Below are 22361 nucleotides of genomic sequence, written 5' to 3' on the forward strand. Positions count from 1 at the left end.
GGTGACTTAGAAACAACAGAAATTTGTTTCTCACAGTTCTGGGGCCCGGAAATCCAAGATTAGGGTGCCAGCATGGTTGGGTTCTGGTGAAGGCCCTTCTGGCTTGCAGACTGCCGACTTCCTGCTGCGTCCTCACATGAGAGCTCCACCCTTATGACCTTATATCTCCCAAAAGTTCCATCTCCAAATTCCATTTGGTGTTAGTATTTGAGAGAGTATTTCAGAGAGGACACCAACATTCAGACCATAGCAGCCACTGGCTAGTCCTGAGACCTCAGACAAATCACCAACACTCATCTATAAAATGAGAGTTGTTTTGTGGGTTAAGTGTGATCATGTATACACAGCCCCTGGCACTGGTGGGTATCTAGCAATTGCTATTGTTACCTGTAAGTGGAGATGCCTACCTCTGTGTTATAATGGTGTGAGGATTCGTGGTAAGAGAGGTGAACCACTTAACTTACAGCAAATGCTCCGTATACAGTCACTGTTGTTATTTACGCTTCCTTTGTGCACATATATTCTGCCTTGTAGGTTTTTTTGTTCATACCTTCTCCCAGTTAGTTGTAAACTGCTTGAAAGCAGGAATCTGATTATGCTCATTTTGTATCTTCTGCAAAAACCTAGTGGAGTTCCTGGCATGTGTTGTTCCACTAAATTGATGGGAAGCTTTAAATCGCCAAGATTAAAATTTGGGAGTTTTGTTCAGTGGGTAATTTGTAGTAATTATAAATTGGGGGGGTGTGGGAGAGACATAAAAAAGCGTTGTGAAAGAAGGATTAATTGGATATTTCTATGCAAGACGAATTAGAATGGGAATTGAAAATGAAAATTTAGAAAGTATTTGGTCAACTCTATGGAATCTTCCGCATTTGGGTGTTTACAATGTGGTTTCAAATCAGGGTTTGGTGTTGCTGCATTTACTCTCCAGACGATTATTTGTCATAAACGTGGCTGGGGAAATGTTTTTGTTTGTAACATCCAGATGGGTGGGGGAATGGGGAAGAACAGAGGAGAACATGAAGGCACCAAATGACAAAATAGATGGGAGACGGGGCATAAAAGTAAGATGGGAGGTGGCTTGGCAGTCCATTTCCATTTGGCCTAAGGCTCTGGTATCTCTGGTCACTTAGGATGTCAATCAACACCCAAATTGAAAAGTCAGCAAAATTCAGCTTCCTTCGTTTCAACCCTTCCCCCCCGCCCCCATATGACCTTCTCTGGTTCTAGGGCCCTCACCCTTGAGCCTCTTGCCCTCCTCAAATAGTTTATTGCTAATATTATACCAAGGCTTTCCCTCTCCATGGGGGCCATTCATCTGATCCCCTAGGAAGATCAAAGGCCTTGCAGGACACTGTTAACTTGTCCCCTGCTTTTGAAAACTTTGTATTTGTTCCTAGCACATATCCGTCCTAAGGGACAGGATGTCTGAGAAATGCAGTTTAAGAAACTGCAGCTCTGTCCCCGTGAGGGGTACCGTAAATCAGGTTAACAGTACTAAATGTCATAAATGATGGAGTCCAGTGGGCACTTTTAGGGAAGCTTTTGTTTTGTAATCACAGCGTTCTTTCCATTTCATTCTGTGGTGGAAACAGCTTTGCCAACACTACATCTGGGCAACAGGATTTTTTTTTTTTTTTTCAGTCCAAATCATAAGCAATAGAAAGCCCTAGTAAAGAATCCTGTGTTTATGAGGCTGCAGATGAATCTCCCATTTTGCCGCCTTCTCTGAATGACTCAGAGCATGACGTCTGTGATCACAAGCTGTGATACAAGAGGGATTTATACTAAGATTTGTCAAGGCCTTGAAAGGATAAGCAGAGTAGGATAAATAAGAAAGCTTGCTTGTATCTCCACACTGGCAAAATTTGAATAGACTTGGGATATTGACAGTGGAGTGAGTCAGTCCTACTGTTCCTGAAAAATTATGACAGAACGGAAGCAGAAATCTGAAGATTACATATTTATAAACCTCAATCTCTACCTCAGAAGAAAGTGGTTGTAGGATAGTCTAAGACTTAGATAATCTATCAGTTGGGCAATCATTCCCCAAATAATACCGATAAAGGCTCATATTGATCTTATTAGGTCACAAGTATTAACACACTTCAAATGGTTTAGAAGCAGATTTCACTGATGGTATAGTTATGGTACAACAAGACCGTGCCAACACATGGGGGCCAAGAGAAATTTCAGCTGACTCTTAATACAACTCTCTGAAAGTGTAATGTCTTAAATCGGACCCCAAACGTTAGTGACAGGACACTGTAATAGTCAACCCTCTGATTCAAGTGGGCCTCATGTGCATTTTGTAAAGCAAAGTGAGTCAATATTAGACAGTCTAGAAAAATGTCCTGGGCCAACGTACTTTGACAGGGCTTTGCTCAAAGAAAATCTCATCAATTTCACTGACCCTTGCACTTCGCCTTACATTTGTGCTTCCTTGACAAAATTGTACCTTTTTCCTTTTGGGCCAGTGTTCAGGGAGTGTTTACAGACACCTTCAGGCTCATGATGAAGTGTGACCAGGCTGGAGAAACAGACATAAGCCTGCGAGATTTGTGCTGTGCATTTGCTGGGATGAAACACATTGGTGAACAGTTTGCAACAGCTCTTCTTCATTCTGATAGCATCTCGAATTGATTGACAGGGTCTTACATCAAAATTCTGCTGAACCCTCTTGCTGCTGCTGCTGCTTTTTTTTTTTTTACCCGATGACTTACTGTGGTGCATAAATGGCCCATCCTATAAAAATAGTTGTCTACTTGTTTTGAGTAGGATTAGAAAAGTAAAAAGGTTATATTTAGATACTTTGAGTTTCTGGGCTCCTTTGAAGTTTAAAAATAACCAATTTGCATTCATTTGCATATTCCAGTACCAAAAGCTAAATTCACTTTTTATTCGCTGGATATTTAAAGAGGGTAATCAACAAGATAGACAAAATAGATGCCCTTATGAGATGATATTCTAGTCGTGGAGAAGAAAGTCGGTAAATGAAGAAGGTAGTTGCACATTGTGGCAAACGGTATGAAAGAAAGAAACAGGGTAAGAGAGAGAAAGGGATTCTTTGAAAGTTCAGAAAGGGCCTCTTAAAAAAAAAAAAAGTAGTAATAAGGCTCTACCCTGTCATACAAAGGTCACAAGTGAGAAATTCCAGGTACAGATCAGTGTAAGTGCAAAGGCCGATTCGCCTAGCGGAGCTCGGTCGTTCAATGGACAGAAATAAGGCAGGTGGAGCTGGAGTGTCGCAAACAGCAGGGGGAGCGGGAAGATGTGAGGTTTGAGAGACACAGCCCAGGGCCAGTTCGAAGCAGGCCTTGGAGGGATGCGTAAAACCCCAAGTTTCGTGGAGAGGACAGTGGGAAGCCGTTCAGAGTCTTGAAGCAGAGGTATGATGCGATCTAAAGAAAAATGCTTCCTTCCAGGAACGAACAGTCTTAGCCGAAACACAAAACCAATATTGGCAGCCGTCTCCCCTAAGCCTCCGTCTGTCTCCCCTAAGCCTCCATCTCCCCTAAGCCTCCGGCACGGTGATTAGAATCCCGGTTGTTGTCTATTCCATGCTTAGTGCCAGGCTTGGGAACAAAGGGAATAGGTTAGAATGAGTAGACTGTAGAGCTTGCGGGAAGGCGCCCGCAGGGCCAGAATCCAGCCTCTGAGGAAAGGTGCTGCTCGCTGGTGCCTGGGCCCCAGGAGCTTGGAGCAGCCACCCTGCCGAGCTGAGATCAAACCTCCGAGGGTGGAGGGGTTTACTGGCAGATGGCGCCGAGCTCTCTGAGGCTGCACAATCCTGCCCCTTCGGATACAGTAGAAAACAACTGCGAACTGAATTCCAGTGCTGCTGCTGGAAACTGCAGACGGGGTAACAGACGCGGAGGGGGCAGCAGCAGCTTCGCTATTCGGGAGTGAAGTGGAAGCTGCAGCCACCGCTCCCATTCACATCCTATCAATCAGTCCAACAGACACATGCAGCTTTTGGAATAAACACAACTGATTCTTGGTAAGCGTGCAGTTCAGCTGGTGGCAGCAGAGGAGCACACATGGCCCGCGGAGAGTGACCTACAGACTTCGGCCATCCAACAAGCCTCCGGCACAAGTCAGTCTCCATTCCAGAGAACACGGGACCTGTTCGTTAATCTGGTAATTGATTAATTGCAGTACAATTAAGTCTGTTCAGGACTCTAATTTTGGCAGTGTAAATCTTCACCGTTTGTCCCTGCCTCCTAAAGCAAACAGTCCTGTGCTGGGCCAAAGATAACATGTAGCCCTCAGAGAGGCATCCGCTGACTGGGACAGGTAGAGAACCATACGCAGGACTTCACACGAGTAAGAGTTCTTCTGCATTACCCTCTTTCTCCCCTGACCCTTGCAAGGTCTGGCAGGACCAGGGCAGAGAGATGTGGAGAGAGGTGGCTTAGTAAACTCAGCTTCAGGCCGCAGGAGGAAAGGGTCTTATTCTCCTTCCGTGGTCCAAGTGCTCACCACAAGGTCAGATATGTTCTTACGACAAAGAACCTAAGTACCAGACCATTGGCCTTGCTCATGTCTGGGCCTTGGGCTAAAGGAAGCAAAGTCTGACATTCAAAAATGGTCCCTCTCCATTCGCCAAAGTCTGAGTTCAGATAAGGATTCGGGAGGAGGGCGCTGGCTTGCAGCAGAGCGTGCATTTTTCTGGAGTGTGCTCAGAGCGCTGGTGCTTCTGCGTGTGTCGGCTTAGCTAAGTGGGGACCGTGCTTCCCAGAATCCCCACCCAGTTCTGAGTTAGGGCTAGCCACGGGAGAAATGGCTGGAGGTAAGCAAGGCAGAGGTCAAGCAGAAGCTGGACTGCTCCAAGGTCTGAGCCTGGGGGCCAGGCCTCCGCAGCTCACCCCCGGGGCCACTGACCTCCCAGGTCATCCTCGCCACGTCTGTGGGGCAGCAGGCTGGCCCACAGCGTCTCAGGTCTCAGGTCTCACCGACTCTCCTCCTCCGCCGCCTTCAAGTTCCGTGCAGGTGCACGTGCAGCTCTGTAGCACAGAATGCCAGCTCCTTCCTTGGGTACCCGGAGGCTGGTGGTCAGAGGCAACAGGGGACTGGCAGATTCCACTTTGTCCTCCTCTTCCCCCACCACCGGTCCTGCTGACCTGCCGTGGTTCCCGGACATCAGAGACAACACGTTCTGATCAACTTGTTCCCCAGTTCCTACGATTGCGTCAAGTCTAGTTCCCGTAAGAAACCCCTTATTCCCTGTCACTTGAACTTGAATACAATAGCTAGGTTGTGCTGCAGAGATAAGTTATGCCTATATATTAACGACAAGGCTTAGTTCCCGCTTGTGGTCTATCATCATCTCTGTTTTGCATTGTCTTCTCTCTGGGCCCCAGGCCGAAGGAGCAGCCTCTGTTTCAAACATCGCTGGTCATCATGACTGATGAATGACAGACAGGAAACACGTTTTGCTGTTATGGTTCTGCCCGGCAGGGACTCCCACTGCTTCCACTCACACTTCCTTAGCCAAAGCAATTCCCACAGAGATGCCTGAATTCAACAGGGAAATGGGTGAACCTAATAAAACGTGGGTGGTTTTTTCTGACACCAAACATATCTCATTTTTCCACACCAATCCTGCAATTCTCCAACATCAACTGCTTGTCCAACCATTTCATTCAATTCTCAGAGTTAGCAGAGATCCCACAGACGAGGGCTTAGTTCTACAAGACTGCCCCGACTTCAGACATCAACTGAAAATGGGGTACCCAAGCTGCACACACTTACGCCCAGCCAACTGCCAATGCAAGAGTTCCTACCACCCGCTCCTCGGGTTTGACAAGTTGCTAGAATGACTCACAAAACTCAGTGAAATACTTAACTTACAATTACTAGTTTATGTTAACGGATACAACTCAGGAACAGCCAAATGTATGGGACAGAATACGGGGAGGGGACACCTCTGGGCACTCTCTGGGCATGCCACCCTCCCAGCACTTCAATATGCTTACCAACTTGCAAGCTCTGCAAACCCCTTCATATAGGGGCTTTTATGGAGGTTTCTTTATGTAGACATCACTAATGAAATCACTGGCCATTGGTGACTGAACTCAGCCTCCCCTCCCCAAAGGTCAGCGGGTGAGGCTGAAAGTTCTAACGGCTTATCATTTGGTTGTCTTTTTCTGGCTACCAGCCCTCATCCCAAAGCTATTTACCTCCCTCTATCACCCATGAGTCAACTCATCAGCGTACAAAAGACAGCATATATTTCAAGGGTGTTAGACACTCTATACTGGGACCTGGGGACAAAGACCATATGTTTACTTTTTATTATACCACAGTACGTCTGTCACAATAACAGATGAGGACATTCTCACACACACCCTTCAGGAATGTAGCAGAGTTTGGAAAGTCAAGGATTTGGGTTCGAAGGTCACCATTGTCACTCTCTTTCCATCACGGATGACTTGATTGTTCACTCGGCAACATTTTGGAGACCTGAATTGGACGCAAGCACTGTATTGGGGTTATTTTAAGACCAAGTCATTATTCTGTTTGTTTTTATTATTTTTGGTAGTTATCCTTTGGGACTAAAATACCACACTTTATTTCAGCCGCAAGATGATAAAATATTTATTGGAGAAATGAATGAGTCGAATATTGAGTCACTTCTGAATCTTGGGACCCAAGAGGAAAATGATTGTTTTTTCCTACTCTGAAGTAGTTGTGAGAGATTAATATTGCAAGTGCTTGAGAAATAAAGGATTGTTGCAGGTTATTTCCTGTATGTTCATAAAACTACTTCTAGTTTTCAGCTATGGTATAATCAATATCTCTTATATAATGATGTTACCAGAAGGTTTCTCCTTGTGTTTTGAACAAACAGAAAAAGTTAACTTGACAACTCAAAAGATATGATCATTACTCTTTACACTTGAAATTGATTTATCTACTTTTCTCCTACTGGGCTATATACTTATTGAATGTACAGACCATATCTTGTCCATTTCTGTATACCTAGCTATTATTATAGTGCCTGGCATAAAGTAGATGCTCTGAAAATGTTTGTTATATTACCATCTTTTATCTATTTTGAGATACACACGATTTTCACATTTTAACGTCTCTGAAATTGGTATGCATCTTAAAATTGATAATAGCTTAAGTCACTGTCTGCCAGGTTTGAAAATCTTCAGTACCTCCTGGTAAAATCAAGAAAGCATCAAATTCACAGCATATTAGATTAGATGAAGTATGGGCAATTAAGAAATTATTAAAAGGTTACCTTTCTAGAGTTACTTATTATAATTTTGTGTCAAACATTTTATAAAGAGATGCTATGAGTATGACTTTACTCTTTTAGTTTTACCACCTCATAAATTATATAGTTTAACTCAAAATTATAGTTTATTTATCATCATATTTTTTTTTTTTTACTTTTTAGTTCAAATGAAAATATAACTTCAGTTGGAGGTTATAATTTTAACCAAATCAATTAATTTATCCTGCCATGTGATTAAGTGAGACATGAGCCCTTCCCCGGAGAGATTTTGTTGTCCTTTCCTTGATTCTTTTATAATTTATTCAAAATATTAAGACGTGTTTTACATTAATTTATGTTTCGTATTAACCCAATTATTGTACATTGAGTCCACATAGCAACATATTCTGCTAAAAGCTGGGGGGAGGGGAGAGCTCCAGGCTGTCTCCATGCCCCCCGAGCCATGCAGTCATAGGAAAAGGTGCCACCAAGCCATTAGCTTTTGTCTACATGAAGCTACGGCCACTACATCATGACCAACTAACACTCTCCCAAGCTTTAGTAAACAACCTGCTGCTGTTCCTATTCTATTTCTGAATTTCAACTTACTCATCTGTGTGCGCTGCCTTAATTCTCTGATTCTCCACTTGTAAGCCTAGTGGTTTTAATAGCTGACCATATTTAATGACCATATTTGTTTAATTTTTTTTAAGTGAGGAGAAAGGAAACTAAGAGGCATTTTTTTTTTCCAAACAAAGTTTTTATGTTGTGAATGAAGTAAAAGATGAAAGGAAGAAAAAAGTCTTATTTTTAAAGCTACTGTCTATTTATTAGGGCAGATTGGGTCAGAAATGCTAACTGAAATTCTGCACTGGACCATTTCCTCAGCTGCAGTCATGACAGGCTTTCTCATAACCCCAGTGGTCTGCAAATGTGCATAAAGGCAGCTCCTTATATTATACATAAAAAGATTAGTCAAAGAGACTCACTCTTTCCCAATACTTTAAATAGATAAGTTTGTTATGTGTTTAGTTGTATGCCACATATGAGAATATAGGTTATTTTCATAATTGACATTGCAGTCTTGGTTACTTATCCCAGAGGACAAAAAACTTATGTTTACACAAAAACCTGTACACAAACGTTCATAGCAGTATTTATAACAGCTCCAAACTGGGGGGAAAAAGAACCTGATGGCCTTCAATGAGTGAATGCTTAGTTCTTTTTCAGTTTAATCTATATATTTCAATGCCTACCATGAGCTAGGAATGTCCTTAGAATGAATGAGGTGTAGTTCTTATAGAACTTGACCATCAGCATCACCCGGGAACTTGCTGAAAATGTAAACCCTCAGATCCCACCCAGATCTACTGAGTCTGGAACTCTGGGAGTGAGATTAACAAGCTGTGCAAGTTAATTCTGTAGGCTAAAGTTTGAGGACCACTGGTCCACAATATATGCTGTGGAAGGTGTAGATTTAGGCAATGGGAGTGAATTCGAGGGACATTTCAGAGCGAGAATCTACCTGGGGATCAATTGGAAGATAGACGAGGAAGAGGCATTAAAAACAACTTTTAGATTTATAGTTTGGGTGGTTTCGGTGAATTCTAATGTGGATAATAAACCTCTCAACTCAAAAAGAAATATGGGAGGAACTGTGGGTTTCATAGAGAAAATAATGAGCTCTATTTTCAATAAGTTGAATTTTTCTACATTATGCTTCCATCATTATGAAATATATACATAATTCTAACTAACTACTTTTTGAGAACAAGCTACATATTTGAAAGAAAAATCACTGATACATAGCCCACTGCTTTATAATTATACAATATCATTCTAAAAATTGTTATATTCTATAGTCATTAATTAAATCACCATTTCTAAAGAACATGAAATGGGATTTAAGTATACAGGCAGAAGTCTGTCTTACTGATAAAATACGAATCAAGCAAGCATTAAAATAATTTAGTACCATCTTTGATGGGAAAAAATGGTTCTGAACTCTCTGCAAACAGATTCTAGGATGAAAAGGTCAAAAGACTTCTCTTTTATGGCATCATTAAATGGGAGGTAGCAGAGCAGCTAAAGAGGAGAAGAGTAAGCTCTGCTCAGATCCAGGCGGCAGTTGGGGGTAAAGGGAAGAAAGTTTGAAGTTGCCTGCTAGAGACCTGCATGACAGAAGTCGTGAATCATACGTGCAATCCACATCAAGGAACACTAAATGCATTTGGTGCCCTGATACAATTATACAAAGTAGATGTTTAGCGAAGCATAAGGCAGCATGAGGTCTCAAGGAAAAGGTCATCTAAACATCCCTAAATGACTGAGATTATTCAGAAAGAGTGAACTCCTCGAGGATGAGGGACATCTGTGTTAGGTGCATGCGCCTTGCAGTGTCTGTCAGACTTCATGACTCATTCATGGCCATTTAACAGGAAAGCCATTGCCAGGGCACCTGCTCCAAACTTAGTGCTCTGTGTGCTCGGCCATGACGCTGCTAAACACAACAGAAGTAAGCAGCGGGCTCGCACCGGAGTTATCGTGAATGTGCATGGGCCGGCTTAACAGCCATCGGAGAGTTCCCTCCTCTGAATTATAAGCTGATACTCCTGGAATTCTGACAATGCATCCTGATTACATTTCTACTCTTAGGATTAGAAACATTTTCCTCTTTTCCTGGATTTATCACAGCCTGGTTACCGTCAATTCCCCTGGTTCTCTGAATCTTTTATGACTCTGTAGGTAAAGGGCACTTCAGATCATCGTATAGTCACCACCTGCTCAATTAGCAAACAGTCAGGAATTTTAAAAAATAACAGTGGAGAGGGAGAGGGGGAGTTTTTCTCTGATGCGTACAGACGAAGTTCTGGAGATCCGTTTCATAGCAATGAGAATATATTTAACAGCACCAAACCATACACTTAAAAACGGCCAAGAGTGTTTTAAAAAACGAATAGCAGAGTAAAAATTCTCATTCTTACCACGTATGCCATGAGAAACCCTTAGAGGCCTTTAAAGGGTACCTCAGAACTTCAAGATCCGTCCCCCACCCCCACCCCCACCCCCAAAAAAATCTACCTCTTTCTTTCCGCTCTCGTTTTTGTACAGAGGTCCTGGTTTGATTCTCGGGTCTTTAACTGCGTATTCGTCAAACAGAAATTGAGCAGGATATTTAACTGGTGGGCATGTAATCTCTGGCTCTAACAAGTTATATGATTCATAAACCAACACCTTGAAGTGGTACAGAAAAACCATACTTACTGACTTCAAATTTGAGGCCAAACCCTGTCCATTCTTCAGCATTCCTCTTCAGTGAGAACAACAAAAACAAATGATTTGCCACAGCACTTAGATGATCATGTCCGTTTTGTTTAAGAATGTAGGTATTTTTATTACAACGCAATATATGCATTCCAGGAAATTTGCATTCGACAAAATTTTACCCTAAAAATAACAGCTTTTGAGAATAACTGCATTAGTGACAGACCCCTCAAAACTATCTAACTTTCAAAAGAGAATATTAACAAAAATAAACCCTGATACTAGCGTAGTTTAAAAAGTATGTTAAATCCCTAATGAATAAATACGACAGTTAACACAGGTACAGTGAATATGAGTATTTATTGCAGTAAATAACAGCTTGATAGAAAGGGAGGACTGGAGAGCCGAGACCACTGAGCTTCATAGCAACAAGGTCAATATTCAGAAGTATCAGGAAAAGGCAAGTAAAGGCCACTTCCAAGGCAGAACGTTGGCTGACCTAAGCCGAGAGTGAGAATGTGGGGTGAATGTGATCATGACCTGTGTCCCCCTGTGCCTTCTTGTCCTCCACTGCAGAAGGACACTTTACATTCAGCTGCTATAACTTGGCTGTGCACTGGGAAAATTGTGTATTTGGCATTACCCTGTAATACTGCTATAGACAACGTTTGTGTCCTCCCAAAATTCATTTGTTGAAACCTAATTCCAACTATGATGGTATTAGGAGATAGGCCTTGAGTAGGTGATTAGGTCATAAGGATGGGCTCCTCACCCATAGGACTAGTGACCTTATAAAAGAGACCCCAGAGAGTTCTTTTACCCCATCACCGTGAGAGAACACAGCAAGATGGTGGCCTTATGAACCAGGAAGCAGCTTCTCACCACGCACCAAATCTGCCAGCCCCTCGATCTTGGACTTCCCAGCCTCTAAAATTGTAAGAAATGCATTTCTGTTGTCACTAAACCATCCAGTCTGTGGTATTCTGATCTAGCGGCCCAAGTGGACTAAGACCAATACCAATTCTATTGAATACTTTGAATTACAGAAATGCACATTCTACCAGAACATACTATATCTGCATTTGAAAATTTTCTGAAAATGCAAATACTGTATAGATTTGTCTCAGGTACTACTTGAAAGAGCAGTCCCTAAATGGAGAGGACTTTTATAAAGCATGGCCCTCCGTATCTGTGAGCTTTGCGTCTGCGGAGTCAACCAACCAAAAATTGAAAACAGCATTTTAGATCCATGGTTGGTAATCCTCAGAGGCCGACTGTATGCATTGCTCTACACCATTTTACATAAGGGGCTTGAGCATCTGCAGATTTTGGTAACCATGGTGGGGGGTGGTCCTGGAAAGAGTCTCCCATGGATACAGAGGGACAACTGTACATCAGAAATCCCCCAATGGGCTTTTAAAAGGCACATTCCCTTAAGCCAACCCAGGACCCTCGAAATCAGAATATCGGGCAGTAGGTCCCAAGAATCTTCATTTTGTCAAGACACCCAGATGACTCTGATGCTCTCTAAAGTTTGAGAAGCAGCGATATAAGGTTTCCTAGTCAGATAAGATAAATGGACATAGTAGGTAATAGTCGTCTAATGATACGTTTTTTCAGAGCATGTGCTCTTCAGAATCTGACACATCCTCATGACGCACTGGAGGGCGGGAGGCTTTGCAGGAACAGACACGCTGGGGCCGCCTGACACTTCCTGACGTTTCACCTAAACCGTTGCTCTGAAATGTGCGCCTATTCCCTGACAGAGCATTCGAGTCTTATATTCAAGTATTTGATCCCTTTTGAGTTGTTTTTTGTGTGTGGTGCAAGATAGGGGTTCAGTTTCCTTCTCATGCATGCGACTGTCCAGTTTTCCCACCACCATTTGTTGAAGAGACTGTTCTTTAACCATTGTGTATTTTTCGCTCCTTTGTCATGAGTTAATTGACCATATGTGCATAAGTTTATTTCTGGGCTCTCTATTCTATTCCGTTGATCTATGCATCTGTTTTTATGTTAATACCATATTGTTTTAATTACTATTGTTTATAATATACTTTGAAATCAGAAATGTTCAGCTTTGTTCTTCTTTCTCAAGATTGCTTTGGCTACTCGGGGTCGTTTGTGGTTCCATACAAAGTTTAAGATTGTTTGTTTCTGTGAAAAATGCCATTGGAATTTTTATACAGATCGCATTGAATCTACAGATTGCTTTAGGTAATATGTACATTTTAACAATATTAATTCTTCCAAGCCGTGAGCACAGGATATCTTTCTGTTATTTAAGTTTTCAGTTTCTTTCATCAATGTCTTATATTTTTCAGTGTACAGGTCTCCCATCTCTGGTTAAATTTATTTCTAGATATTCTTTTTGATGCAATCGTAAGCAAAATTGTTTTCTTAATTCTCTTTTTGATAGTTCATTATTAGTGTATAGAAACATAACTGATTTTTGCATATTGATTTTGTATCCTTCAACTTTGCTTAATTCGTTTAGATGTCAGAAACAGCAACAGTTTTTAGTTGTGCCTTTAGGGTTTTCTAGATGTAATGTCATCTGCAAACAGAGAGAGTTTTATTTCTTCTCTTCTGATTTGAATGCCTTTTATTTCTTTTTTCTTACCTGAATATAACTTTCTAATATTACCCAGGGGGTTGAGTCATACAAATTAAACTATCACTTCAGAAATAATTGTTCTGGTAGCTTAAAAACCTTAATCAGCTGAACATTTGGAAAGTTTTAATCCTTTTAAAAAATAGCAGTTATCATCCATCTGAAAGAACCACACTTGGCTGTCAGTGTATCTCACCTTTCTAACATTTCCTCTTCTTACTGCTACAGGCATTTTCTTGTCTTAAGCAGATGATCTGACTCCAAGATAAAGGGGTGAAGGTGAGGTTGTAAGGACAAGCAGTCAAGCTTACCTCCAGTCTCATTCAGGATGTGCAGAATTACATGATTGAATGGTTTTTGTTCCAGTTGAACTAAAAATGAGATTAACAAAATAACCATTTCTATTGCTATCTGGAAAAAAAAAAAACGCTACCTAAAGGAAGCTCAATTCTTATTGAGCCTAGAATAAGTGATTGTTTAGCTGAAAAGAGCACCCACGAGGGCTAGCTAGCACTTACATTTACAAATATACACCTAAAACATCTGTTTATTAACGCCAAGTCACTCAACCTTAAAAATTTCCAAATGCTCTTATGCCTATAAATGCCCGTCTTGCCTCATTCATGAAATTTAGAGGAAACATCCATAAAAGATGAATTTCCTTCTACCCACTTGGTGACCACCAGATATAAGAAGGAGGGCAAGAAAAATCTGAATTTAATGACAACCCAGTGCAGTCAGGAACAGCTGATGGGAGTGTACATTTATTTAGGGGAATGAAGAGGGAGCACAGTCATGCACGATCCCAAAGTTGGTAAGCTCAAAGGAGTATTTAACACAAGATTCTTAGAATCGGCAGTTGATACCGATAAAGCCAGATACCCCACTGTTGCTGATGGTGGGCCAAGCCTCGAGAGCACTGCATTCACCTCAGCCTGTAAGGCTGGTGGGCCATGCTGATGTGTAGCTATCATCATTAGTCCTTTCTGGACCTTACAGACAGTCCAGAGTGTGGGAAAGATGGTGTGGGACGTCAGCAACAGCGAGGTGAAAACAACCAGGGACACACCACTTTGAAAAGCCTCGCATGATCCTCTGGGATTGTTCGTGGTTTATTCAAAAGCAGAGATGCTGAAATTCAGAGTTCCACCCACAGCAGAAGCACTAGGTTGGTCAATGAACAAGAGAAACAGCGTAGAAGAGACATCTCACAGGTGCTTGGCTACCTACTGTGGGAAAAGAAAAAGCAGATTACCAGAAATATACCATCTCTTCAAGTCTATGTCCTTCAAATTTAAAAGAGTCTCAGGTATATAAGAAAAAGTACGCCCCAAAGAAATCTGCATTCAGATATGTTTGGGATAGTGCAATAGTTGTGTTTTTGAAATCTGTTTTCTGAGGACCCAAATTCATCAATAAATTATTGGTATACACATTGGAATGGATCTCTATGTACTGACTTGAAAAATGTCCTCAATACATTGTCAAATGAAAAAAAAAAAATCAGTAGAAATACCTACAGTTCTGCTTATTAAGTAGTTAGGTCCAAATAACTTAATAGCGATATACTCACAGTGTTTCCTTTAAAAATTTGAAGTGTCTGCATGGTATTAATTAATTCTGCCTTAATTTACATTTCCCTTATTACCAGTGGGACTGATGCCATCTTTTGATGAAGTTACTAGTTACCTGATGAGCAGGCTGGTTTCTAACCAGAATGTATAAGAAGCGTTGAGAGGAACAAGGAGGGGATAAAAAAACTTTGCAGATGGCAAAGTTGGGTAGCAGTCTCTGCCAAAAGTCAACATTCTCTTGTAGCATCGAAATGGCTTGAATTATGGGTCTTTTTCCTCCTAGCTAGTTTTGTATTCACCCTAATTTGTATCTGCGTGTATACAGTGCATATATACCTTGAGGACATATATAGCCCTCAAGGTGTGTAGACCACACTTTCCTCATTCGTGCAAACACGGACACCTAGGCCGTTTCCGTATCTCAGCTATTACAAAGGATGCTGCAGTGAATGTGGGGGTAACAGGTATCTCTCTGAGTTCCTGTTTTCATTTTCTTTAGATGTACGCTCAAAGGTAGGACTGCTGGATCATGTGGTAGTTCTTTTTTTTTTTTTTTCAATTTTCAGTTTTGTCCTTTATGCTTAATACTACAGTTAAGCAATGAACACATCGCCATCTTTCCAGCATAAGCGTATTCTGAATCTGACCATATACTTAGCTTTACCATTGTGTTGTATGTTTTCATGTTACTGATTAGCATCCTGTTTCAGCTTGGAGGACTCCCTTCAGCATGAATTGTAAGGCAAGTTTAGTGATGAATTCCCTTCACTTTTGTTTATTAGGGAAAGTATCTGTCCCTCATATGAAGGACCACTTTACTGGGTAAAGTATTCTTCATTGACAGTTTTTCTTTTAAAACATTGAATATATCACCTCATTCTCCTCTGATTTCAAGTTCTCAGTCACAAACCCACTAGTAGCCTAATGGGGCTTCCCTTTTAGGAGATTTTTTTTTCTCTCTTGGTGCTTTTAAAATTCTTTGTCTTTGATTTTAGACAGTTTTGAAACGTGTTTTGGATTGGAATTATGGAATAACTATTAGCTCCATGAACTTGGATGCCCAAATCTCTTCTCAGGTTTAATCGCTCAGTGATGGTTCTTTAAAAAAAGCATTCTGCCGCCTTCTTCCTCTCTTCTGCCTCTCCAGCAATGCGTTTATTTCTTTTTATGGTGTCCCGGAAGTCCCATAGTCTTTCCTCCTTCCTTTCCATTCTTCTTCGTTTTGCTCTTCTAATTAGATAATTTCATTTGATCTGTCTTTCTAACTCACTGATCTTTCTGTTTGGTCAAGTCTGCTGTTGAAAGTGTTGAATTCTTTAGTTCAGTCACTGTATTCTTCATCTCCAAAATTTCTCTTTGCTTTTTTTTAATGTTTTTTTTGGGGGGGGAGGGGGTATATTTCCTTTTTTTTTTTTTTTTTTGGAACTTCTCAGTTTGTTCCTATATTGTTTTTCTGATATCATTATATTGTTTATTTGTAGGGTTTTTCATATAGTTCTCCGAGCATCTTTAGAATAATTATTTTGAATTCTTCGTTGGGTGCTTCCTGGATCCACACCTCCTTAGGACCAGTTACCGGAGGTTTACTATATTCCTTTGGTGGAGTCATGCTTCCCCAATTCTCTCTGATCCCTGTAGTCTTGCATAGGTGTCTGTGCACTTGAAGAAAGTCACTTCTTCCAGGCTTTATGGACTGAATTTAATAAGGGAAACCTTTCACTTGCAGGGAGGGGCATGCTAGCACATACTGTGATCCTGGGTCCAGTGGCACAGGGGCATATAATGGCACCGGGTCCACAGGGGTATGATGGCTCTTCAACTCAGGCCACCAGGGTTCGCAGCAACAACCACGTAGTTGGTGAGCACTGTGGGTCAAAAGTGGCTGCACGGGCTCTTGGAGTTCTCAGCAGCATCTCCAGGTTTAATGGCTAGCGACCAGGACAGGGAGCAGTGCTGGCCAAAGATGGCGGGATGCATGCACTCAGCTGCGGTGGCCAGCTGCAGGTGCCAGATGCAAAAACACTCGTAGTGGTGGCGGCCAGAGCAGGCAGGAAAAACGGGGGCCAACTAAAGGCTCCCTGGCAGCTGTGAGGACCCAGCTGTCAGCATGTTCTCTCACGACTGCACAATCTGCCCCTGGGCATTGCGCAGCATTGGGGGCTGATGACAGGAATTCGTCTGGGGTGTGCAGCTGGAAAGCCTACAGATGAGTGTGATAGCACAGACCAGCGATAGAGGACAGAGCCTGACCCAAGCCATAAGCATCCGAAGGGGCCCTGGCTGTCAGCATGCTCTCCTGTGGCTGCCCAGTCTCCCCCAAGGTGTTCACACTGTAGTAGAGGCTGGTGACAGGTGTCAGTTCAGTGGCATGCAGCTGGAGGTGCAGCCATAAGTGCGCACACAGCAGTAAAGCTCAGCCACAGAGGTCTAGGCTAGCATCTTGCACTCACACAGCCATAAAGTCCTGATCTGGCTCCTGGTACAGTTTCCAAGCTCTGATGGGGGGTGGGGGCGGAAGGCAGGGAGTGGAAGAGTGGGGTAGACTCAGGCGGCCGGTACTGGCAAATATGAACCACCAGGGCAAAAATAGGAGGTCTGTGGCAGCTGTGCTGGCAGTTGGCTCCTTCTCCAGTGGTGGACTCTGCTGGGTTTATCTGTAGAACAGGTCATTATGCACCGCGATCGCTCCTGCCGCATGGCTGCTATTGGTAGCCCGGCTTTTCTTCCTTGCTCACAGCCGTCTCTGTACATCTCAGCTGGCTGCAGCAGGCCCTTCGTGCAGGGCCCAGAAGACCAACGAAGCGGGTCTCTCACCCTGCAAAGCCGGTGGCTCACTCCGCCCTTCCATTCCCGGCGAGAACTCCCGGTTTGAGGGACGGGGGTGATACTGGCAAAATGAAGCCGTCTTCCTTGTCTTCTTATGCGGTTATTCTCAGGTGTTTTGTTCCACTGTGTGGCTAAACTTTAGGTGGACTCCTGGAGCAGTTTTTGCCCTGGGCTGGCCCTGTGACTGGATATCAAATTATTGATCTTTATTGGACTAACGCTAAGGACTTATATCACCATTTTGACGATGCCACCTAATTCTGCTTTTCTATAACCTACTTTTTCACTTGATGTTATTTTTGTGAAGACATTTCAAAGCCAATAAATACACATTTATATTGATGTGTACATAGATTTATATTGATATTGTACCCCAAATGCTGCTAACCTTTGAATTCTCACAGTTTACTTGAATTGGTTCTCTTGGCCTCTCTGTAGACAGTGGTTGATAGACGATAGTTTTGTTTCTCACCTTCTGATTATCAGCCTTTTATTTTATTTTGTTTTAGCAATGACCCACAGTATGAATCTATGAACTTGGTATTATAGAACATTTGCTTGCTCTCTCACTTTTTAAAAAATGCTGCTAACACTACCACTATATGTAAATGTTGGCAGATTTTTGGTAGATACCTTTAATAGGTTAAAGAAATACACTTTTTCATTACTAATTTCTATAGATATTTTATAATTAATTTAGAATTTTGATGTTATTTTTGTGAGTATATTGATATGATTGTATGGTTTCTTTCCTTTAATATATTGCTAATAATAATATAAAATACATTAACAGGCTTTTCTGAAGTTAAACTATAACTGCATTCAGTTATGATTTCAGTAGTTTACTAATAGGCATTTTTAGGATTAGCACCTATATTCTCTAGTAAGATTGGCTTATTATTTTCTTCATGCTATTCTTGTCTGGTTTTTCTTATTAAAATTATATTAGTCTCATGAAATAATTTTAGAAGCATTTCTTCTCTAAACTCTGGATGAGTTAAAATAAGATTGGGATAATATTATGTATTGCATATATGTTAGAACTCCCCTGAGTACGTGGTTTTTTGTTATCTTTTATGGTTTGGGGCACGCAGGGGTAGGGAAGGATATGCATTTTTAGTAGTAGAATTTTTAAGTCTATTCAGACTTTTTATTGTGGCTTCAGCTAATTTTCTAAGTTATATTTTGGCAAATTATGTTTCCCTATGAAATTTATTTACGTTTTCAAATGTGTTGACTTAAGATCATTTATAATATCCATTCTTTAATTTGATGAATCTAAGTTTACATCATTCTCATTGTTAATATTGGTCATTTAAATCTTCATTTCTGTGTTCTCAAGCAGATTTGCTAAAAACTTTTCTATTTTCAATGTATTTCAAAGACCAACTGTTGTGTTTGTTGAGCCTTACTATTACCTTTGTTTTCATCAGTTTATCCTCTTAGCTATATTACATTCTACATTCTACTTTTTTTGTAGTTAATACTGTTGTTCTTAGTTCCTAACTTCTTCATTTAGACATGACTCATCAATTTCTCATCTTTACTCTTTTGCAACATGAGCATTTAAGGTCATAAATTTCTTACAAATGTATTTAGTTTTGATTTGGTTCTAATTTTACCTTGGCATCTTTTTAAAACCACAAGTTATTTAGAGTCTGTTATTAAATTTCTAAAGGTAAATAAATAGATTTTGTCACTGCTTTCTAAATTTAATTACACTGTAATCAGAGAACATTTGTTTGACATCCATTCTCTGACGTTTGTTAAAACTTGTTTTGTTAGCCTGGTATTGAGTCAATTTCCAAAAAAAAAAAAAATCTGTGTGTTCTTGGGAAGGAAATCTGATCTTTCAGTTACTGAGATATAACTGAGGATTTATAATTTACAATCCTTACGATATTGCCGATTTTTCCCATATATATTATGGTGCTCATATATTGGATGCATTCAGATGAATAGTATATATACCTTCCTTATAAATCAAACATTTTATCAGTATATTAAAAAGGCAGCCAGATGGTGTGTAATTTTTCACTTAATCTGTTTCCCGTCCAACATTGTATCCCCAGCTTCTATGTCCTGCATCGCCACTCTGAAGCCCTGTTTCTTTTTTCAGAGAACACATTCTCCCGGGCACACAGCAGGTACCATTACCCGAGAGTGATGCTGATACAGAGACTTTAGAGTCTTTATTCGGGTTTTCATAGGCTCTTTGTTTTCTTGTTAACCATCCTTTCACTCCCACCTTCCATGCTCCACAGTAAGACCAATCCCTGAGCCAGTCCTGGGCTTCCGTGGAGATCGTGAATTGGCATTTCATTGATATCCCACACCTCCTCCCTAGCTGGTGAGATCTGAAATTTTTCTGACCTTCTAAGTCATTTACTATTTCTCGATTTGCTTTTCATCTTTACATTTTATTGTTCAGGTCTATAGCTAGTTTCATCAATGATAGTGTTTTCTCTCAAGTTCCCCTTATTTTGGAGGCGACTGCACAGGAGGAGTGGGACGGCAATATCTTCATCTCCATCTTAAAACAAGAAGTTCTGTCAATATCGAAGAGCATGATTAGTTAAGTCAGGATCTATTATGTGGAAGTCGGTTAAAAAAACTAGTACTTTTATTCTCTAAATAAAGCATGAATGTGCTTTTGTATAGAACCATCAAATAAAAACCCAATCTGGAGCTAGGTAAGCAGACTTTATTCAAAAGGATTATTGCAAATGCAGGAAAAGAGACTATTGCAATAGGGAGTCTATGCCAACCTGAAGATCTGGAAGTCTCAAAAGTCAGACAGAAAAAGGGCTTTCTTTTATGGAGAAGAATGAACAAGGCTAGAAAGAACCAGGTATGGGGAAGTGGGATGGACAGGTGCAGGTGGCTGAAACAGACAACAGGTCAGAGAATGTTTCACCACGGCGTCAGCTGATCCTCAGCAGGGACTATTATGAAGGGCTTACCTACTGTCTCAGGCAGGGGGTGGAGAAAAGTTCAGGGGCCGGGCAGACATAGGAAAGCTTAACGCTTGGTCAAGTTAAGGTATCAGGCATTTTATCCAGATTGATTGGTGGGGACAAACAGTTCAGCTAACTATTTATAAGGCAAAGAAAAGGAATTAGAGGCTCTGAATGATGCCTCTTACTCTTCTTCCCTTCACCTTTTCCAGGCTAATGAGTACTCATCATTCAGTATTATGCACAGGCAACACCTGGGAAAGTGTCTCAAACCAGTTTCCAAAATGTAGTTGAACAGTCCTCATGTGTCTTCTCTCTGTAGAGTAAGTGAGTAATGTCTGCCAAGTCCCTGAGAGCAGAGCCTTGTCTTACTCACCACTGTATACTCAGCATGGAGCTCCATGGCTGAGACTCTGTAAACAGCAAATGGATGAGGGTGGTTACCGTAGCTGTGTCTTTTGAAAGTCGGCCTTTCTCACAGATGACCAAGAATCAGAATAATCTGCAGAATCTCTAGATTGTTCAAGAGTGATGATCCAGTTGCTTGATTATCTGGCCTTCCGCTTTGAGGCTCCCTCAAACTCTCTTTAGCATCAGGTGGTGATTAATGTGGAAGAAAATATGCTGATTTCTCTTTGATCTTCTCAGCTGCTTTGGAAAAATGCTTTCAGTAAAAGGGTTGAAAATTACTTTCTAAAAATTTGAATAGTTACCTCGCTTTATGTATTATTTTCTGTACTCACCTACAAGTCAGTATAACCGATCAGTGAGAGGTGATTCTAGTGCTAAGTTGTCAAGAGGGTCTTTTTTCGGACTTTCAGGTAAAAATATTTGAGGTGAATTTGAGAAAGATTTTTCTAGGGAAATGTAAACTTCCATACTCAGAAAAGCACATGGGATTTGGCAGAATTATAGCTTAAAGGGTGATTGAGAATCAAGTAGTTTAACCACTTTATTTGTAATTAAGAAAATTCGGGCTCCGAAATGCGACATATCTAGGTTAAGATAGAACCAGGAAGTAGCCATTTCTTTTATTTCTTAAGCTGGGATTTTTTTTTCACTAAACCAAAAATGTTTTGATTTCTTTGGATAATACATAGTAGAATTCGTGAGCTAGAATCTGAAAAAGGGAATGCATAACAGAATCCGAAGTGTTTTTCATTAAGTATTAAACCCCAGAAAAGAGCCAGAGTTTTAAAATGTAGCACTATCATTGTGTTGTTAAAACACCAAATGGAATACTTCTGAATGTAGCAATCAAATATCATGGAGAAATCATTCATGTTAAAACCATAAATCATCAAAAGAGGATGGAGGGAAATCTCTTACTTCATGAAATGCAGCCCAGGGGCTCTTCCCTTCAAATATACCTACTAATGAACATCCAGGTGATGCACCAGGTGATCTCTGATTATTTCTATCCAGTCTGCAAAGCTAACGGCTAAAAATGGTTACTTGATTCTCAGATGGATGTATTTTAAGCTAGCAAAACATAGCGAAATATTACTTCTCTAATAAACTTGATTTGTAGCTGCTAAGTTTTTTGGTGCCCCTAGTGGAGGAGGCAGATTCCTTAATGTTTATAGGTCTTCGAATGTTCACCTAGAAGGTAGGAATTAACATAGTATTGTCTCTTCTATATGAAAAAGGTGGTGGTGTGTAGGTGCCACGAAAAGATGCAGGATGTCAAAGGTAGATGCTATGGACTGCCTCATTTCTCCTGGGTGGACCAGCTTAGTTCTACATCCTTCACTCCATAATCACCAACTTCCTAGTCCCTAAATCACCTTGAGCCACCCTGGACTGATAATGCTGAGAGTTCCCAGCCCTTGTTGAGCATAACATTATCACATGACCTAAGCAGAACAGCAATTACCCTGAAAAGGGGAAACCTAACT

At 41.1% G+C, this 22361-nt stretch overlaps 1 protein-coding gene and 1 long non-coding RNA gene across 5 annotated transcripts in view; one reads left to right on the forward strand and one right to left on the reverse strand.

Moving 5' to 3' along the window:
* CPA6 (carboxypeptidase A6) overlaps positions 1 to 22361 on the forward strand; it is a 224284-nt gene that overhangs the window by 125355 nt on the left and 76568 nt on the right. The window lies entirely within an intron of this gene.
* Positions 13542 to 22361, reverse strand: part of LOC107514827 — a 110187-nt gene continuing 101367 nt past the window's right edge. The window contains exons 4-5 of one of the 3 annotated variants that reach the window (XR_004954590.1): positions 19896 to 21111; positions 13542 to 14335 (exon numbers count right to left, since the gene is read on the reverse strand). This is a non-coding gene — a long non-coding RNA (uncharacterized LOC107514827). The remainder of the gene's footprint in view (positions 14336 to 19895; positions 21112 to 22361) is intronic. The other 2 variants (XR_004954591.1, XR_001597889.2) reach the window with 2 other exon arrangements.

Source organism: Rousettus aegyptiacus, unplaced genomic scaffold (assembly GCF_014176215.1).
Source record: "Rousettus aegyptiacus isolate mRouAeg1 unplaced genomic scaffold, mRouAeg1.p scaffold_m13_p_15, whole genome shotgun sequence".
In the NCBI taxonomy this organism is placed as follows: domain Eukaryota; kingdom Metazoa; phylum Chordata; class Mammalia; order Chiroptera; family Pteropodidae; genus Rousettus; species Rousettus aegyptiacus.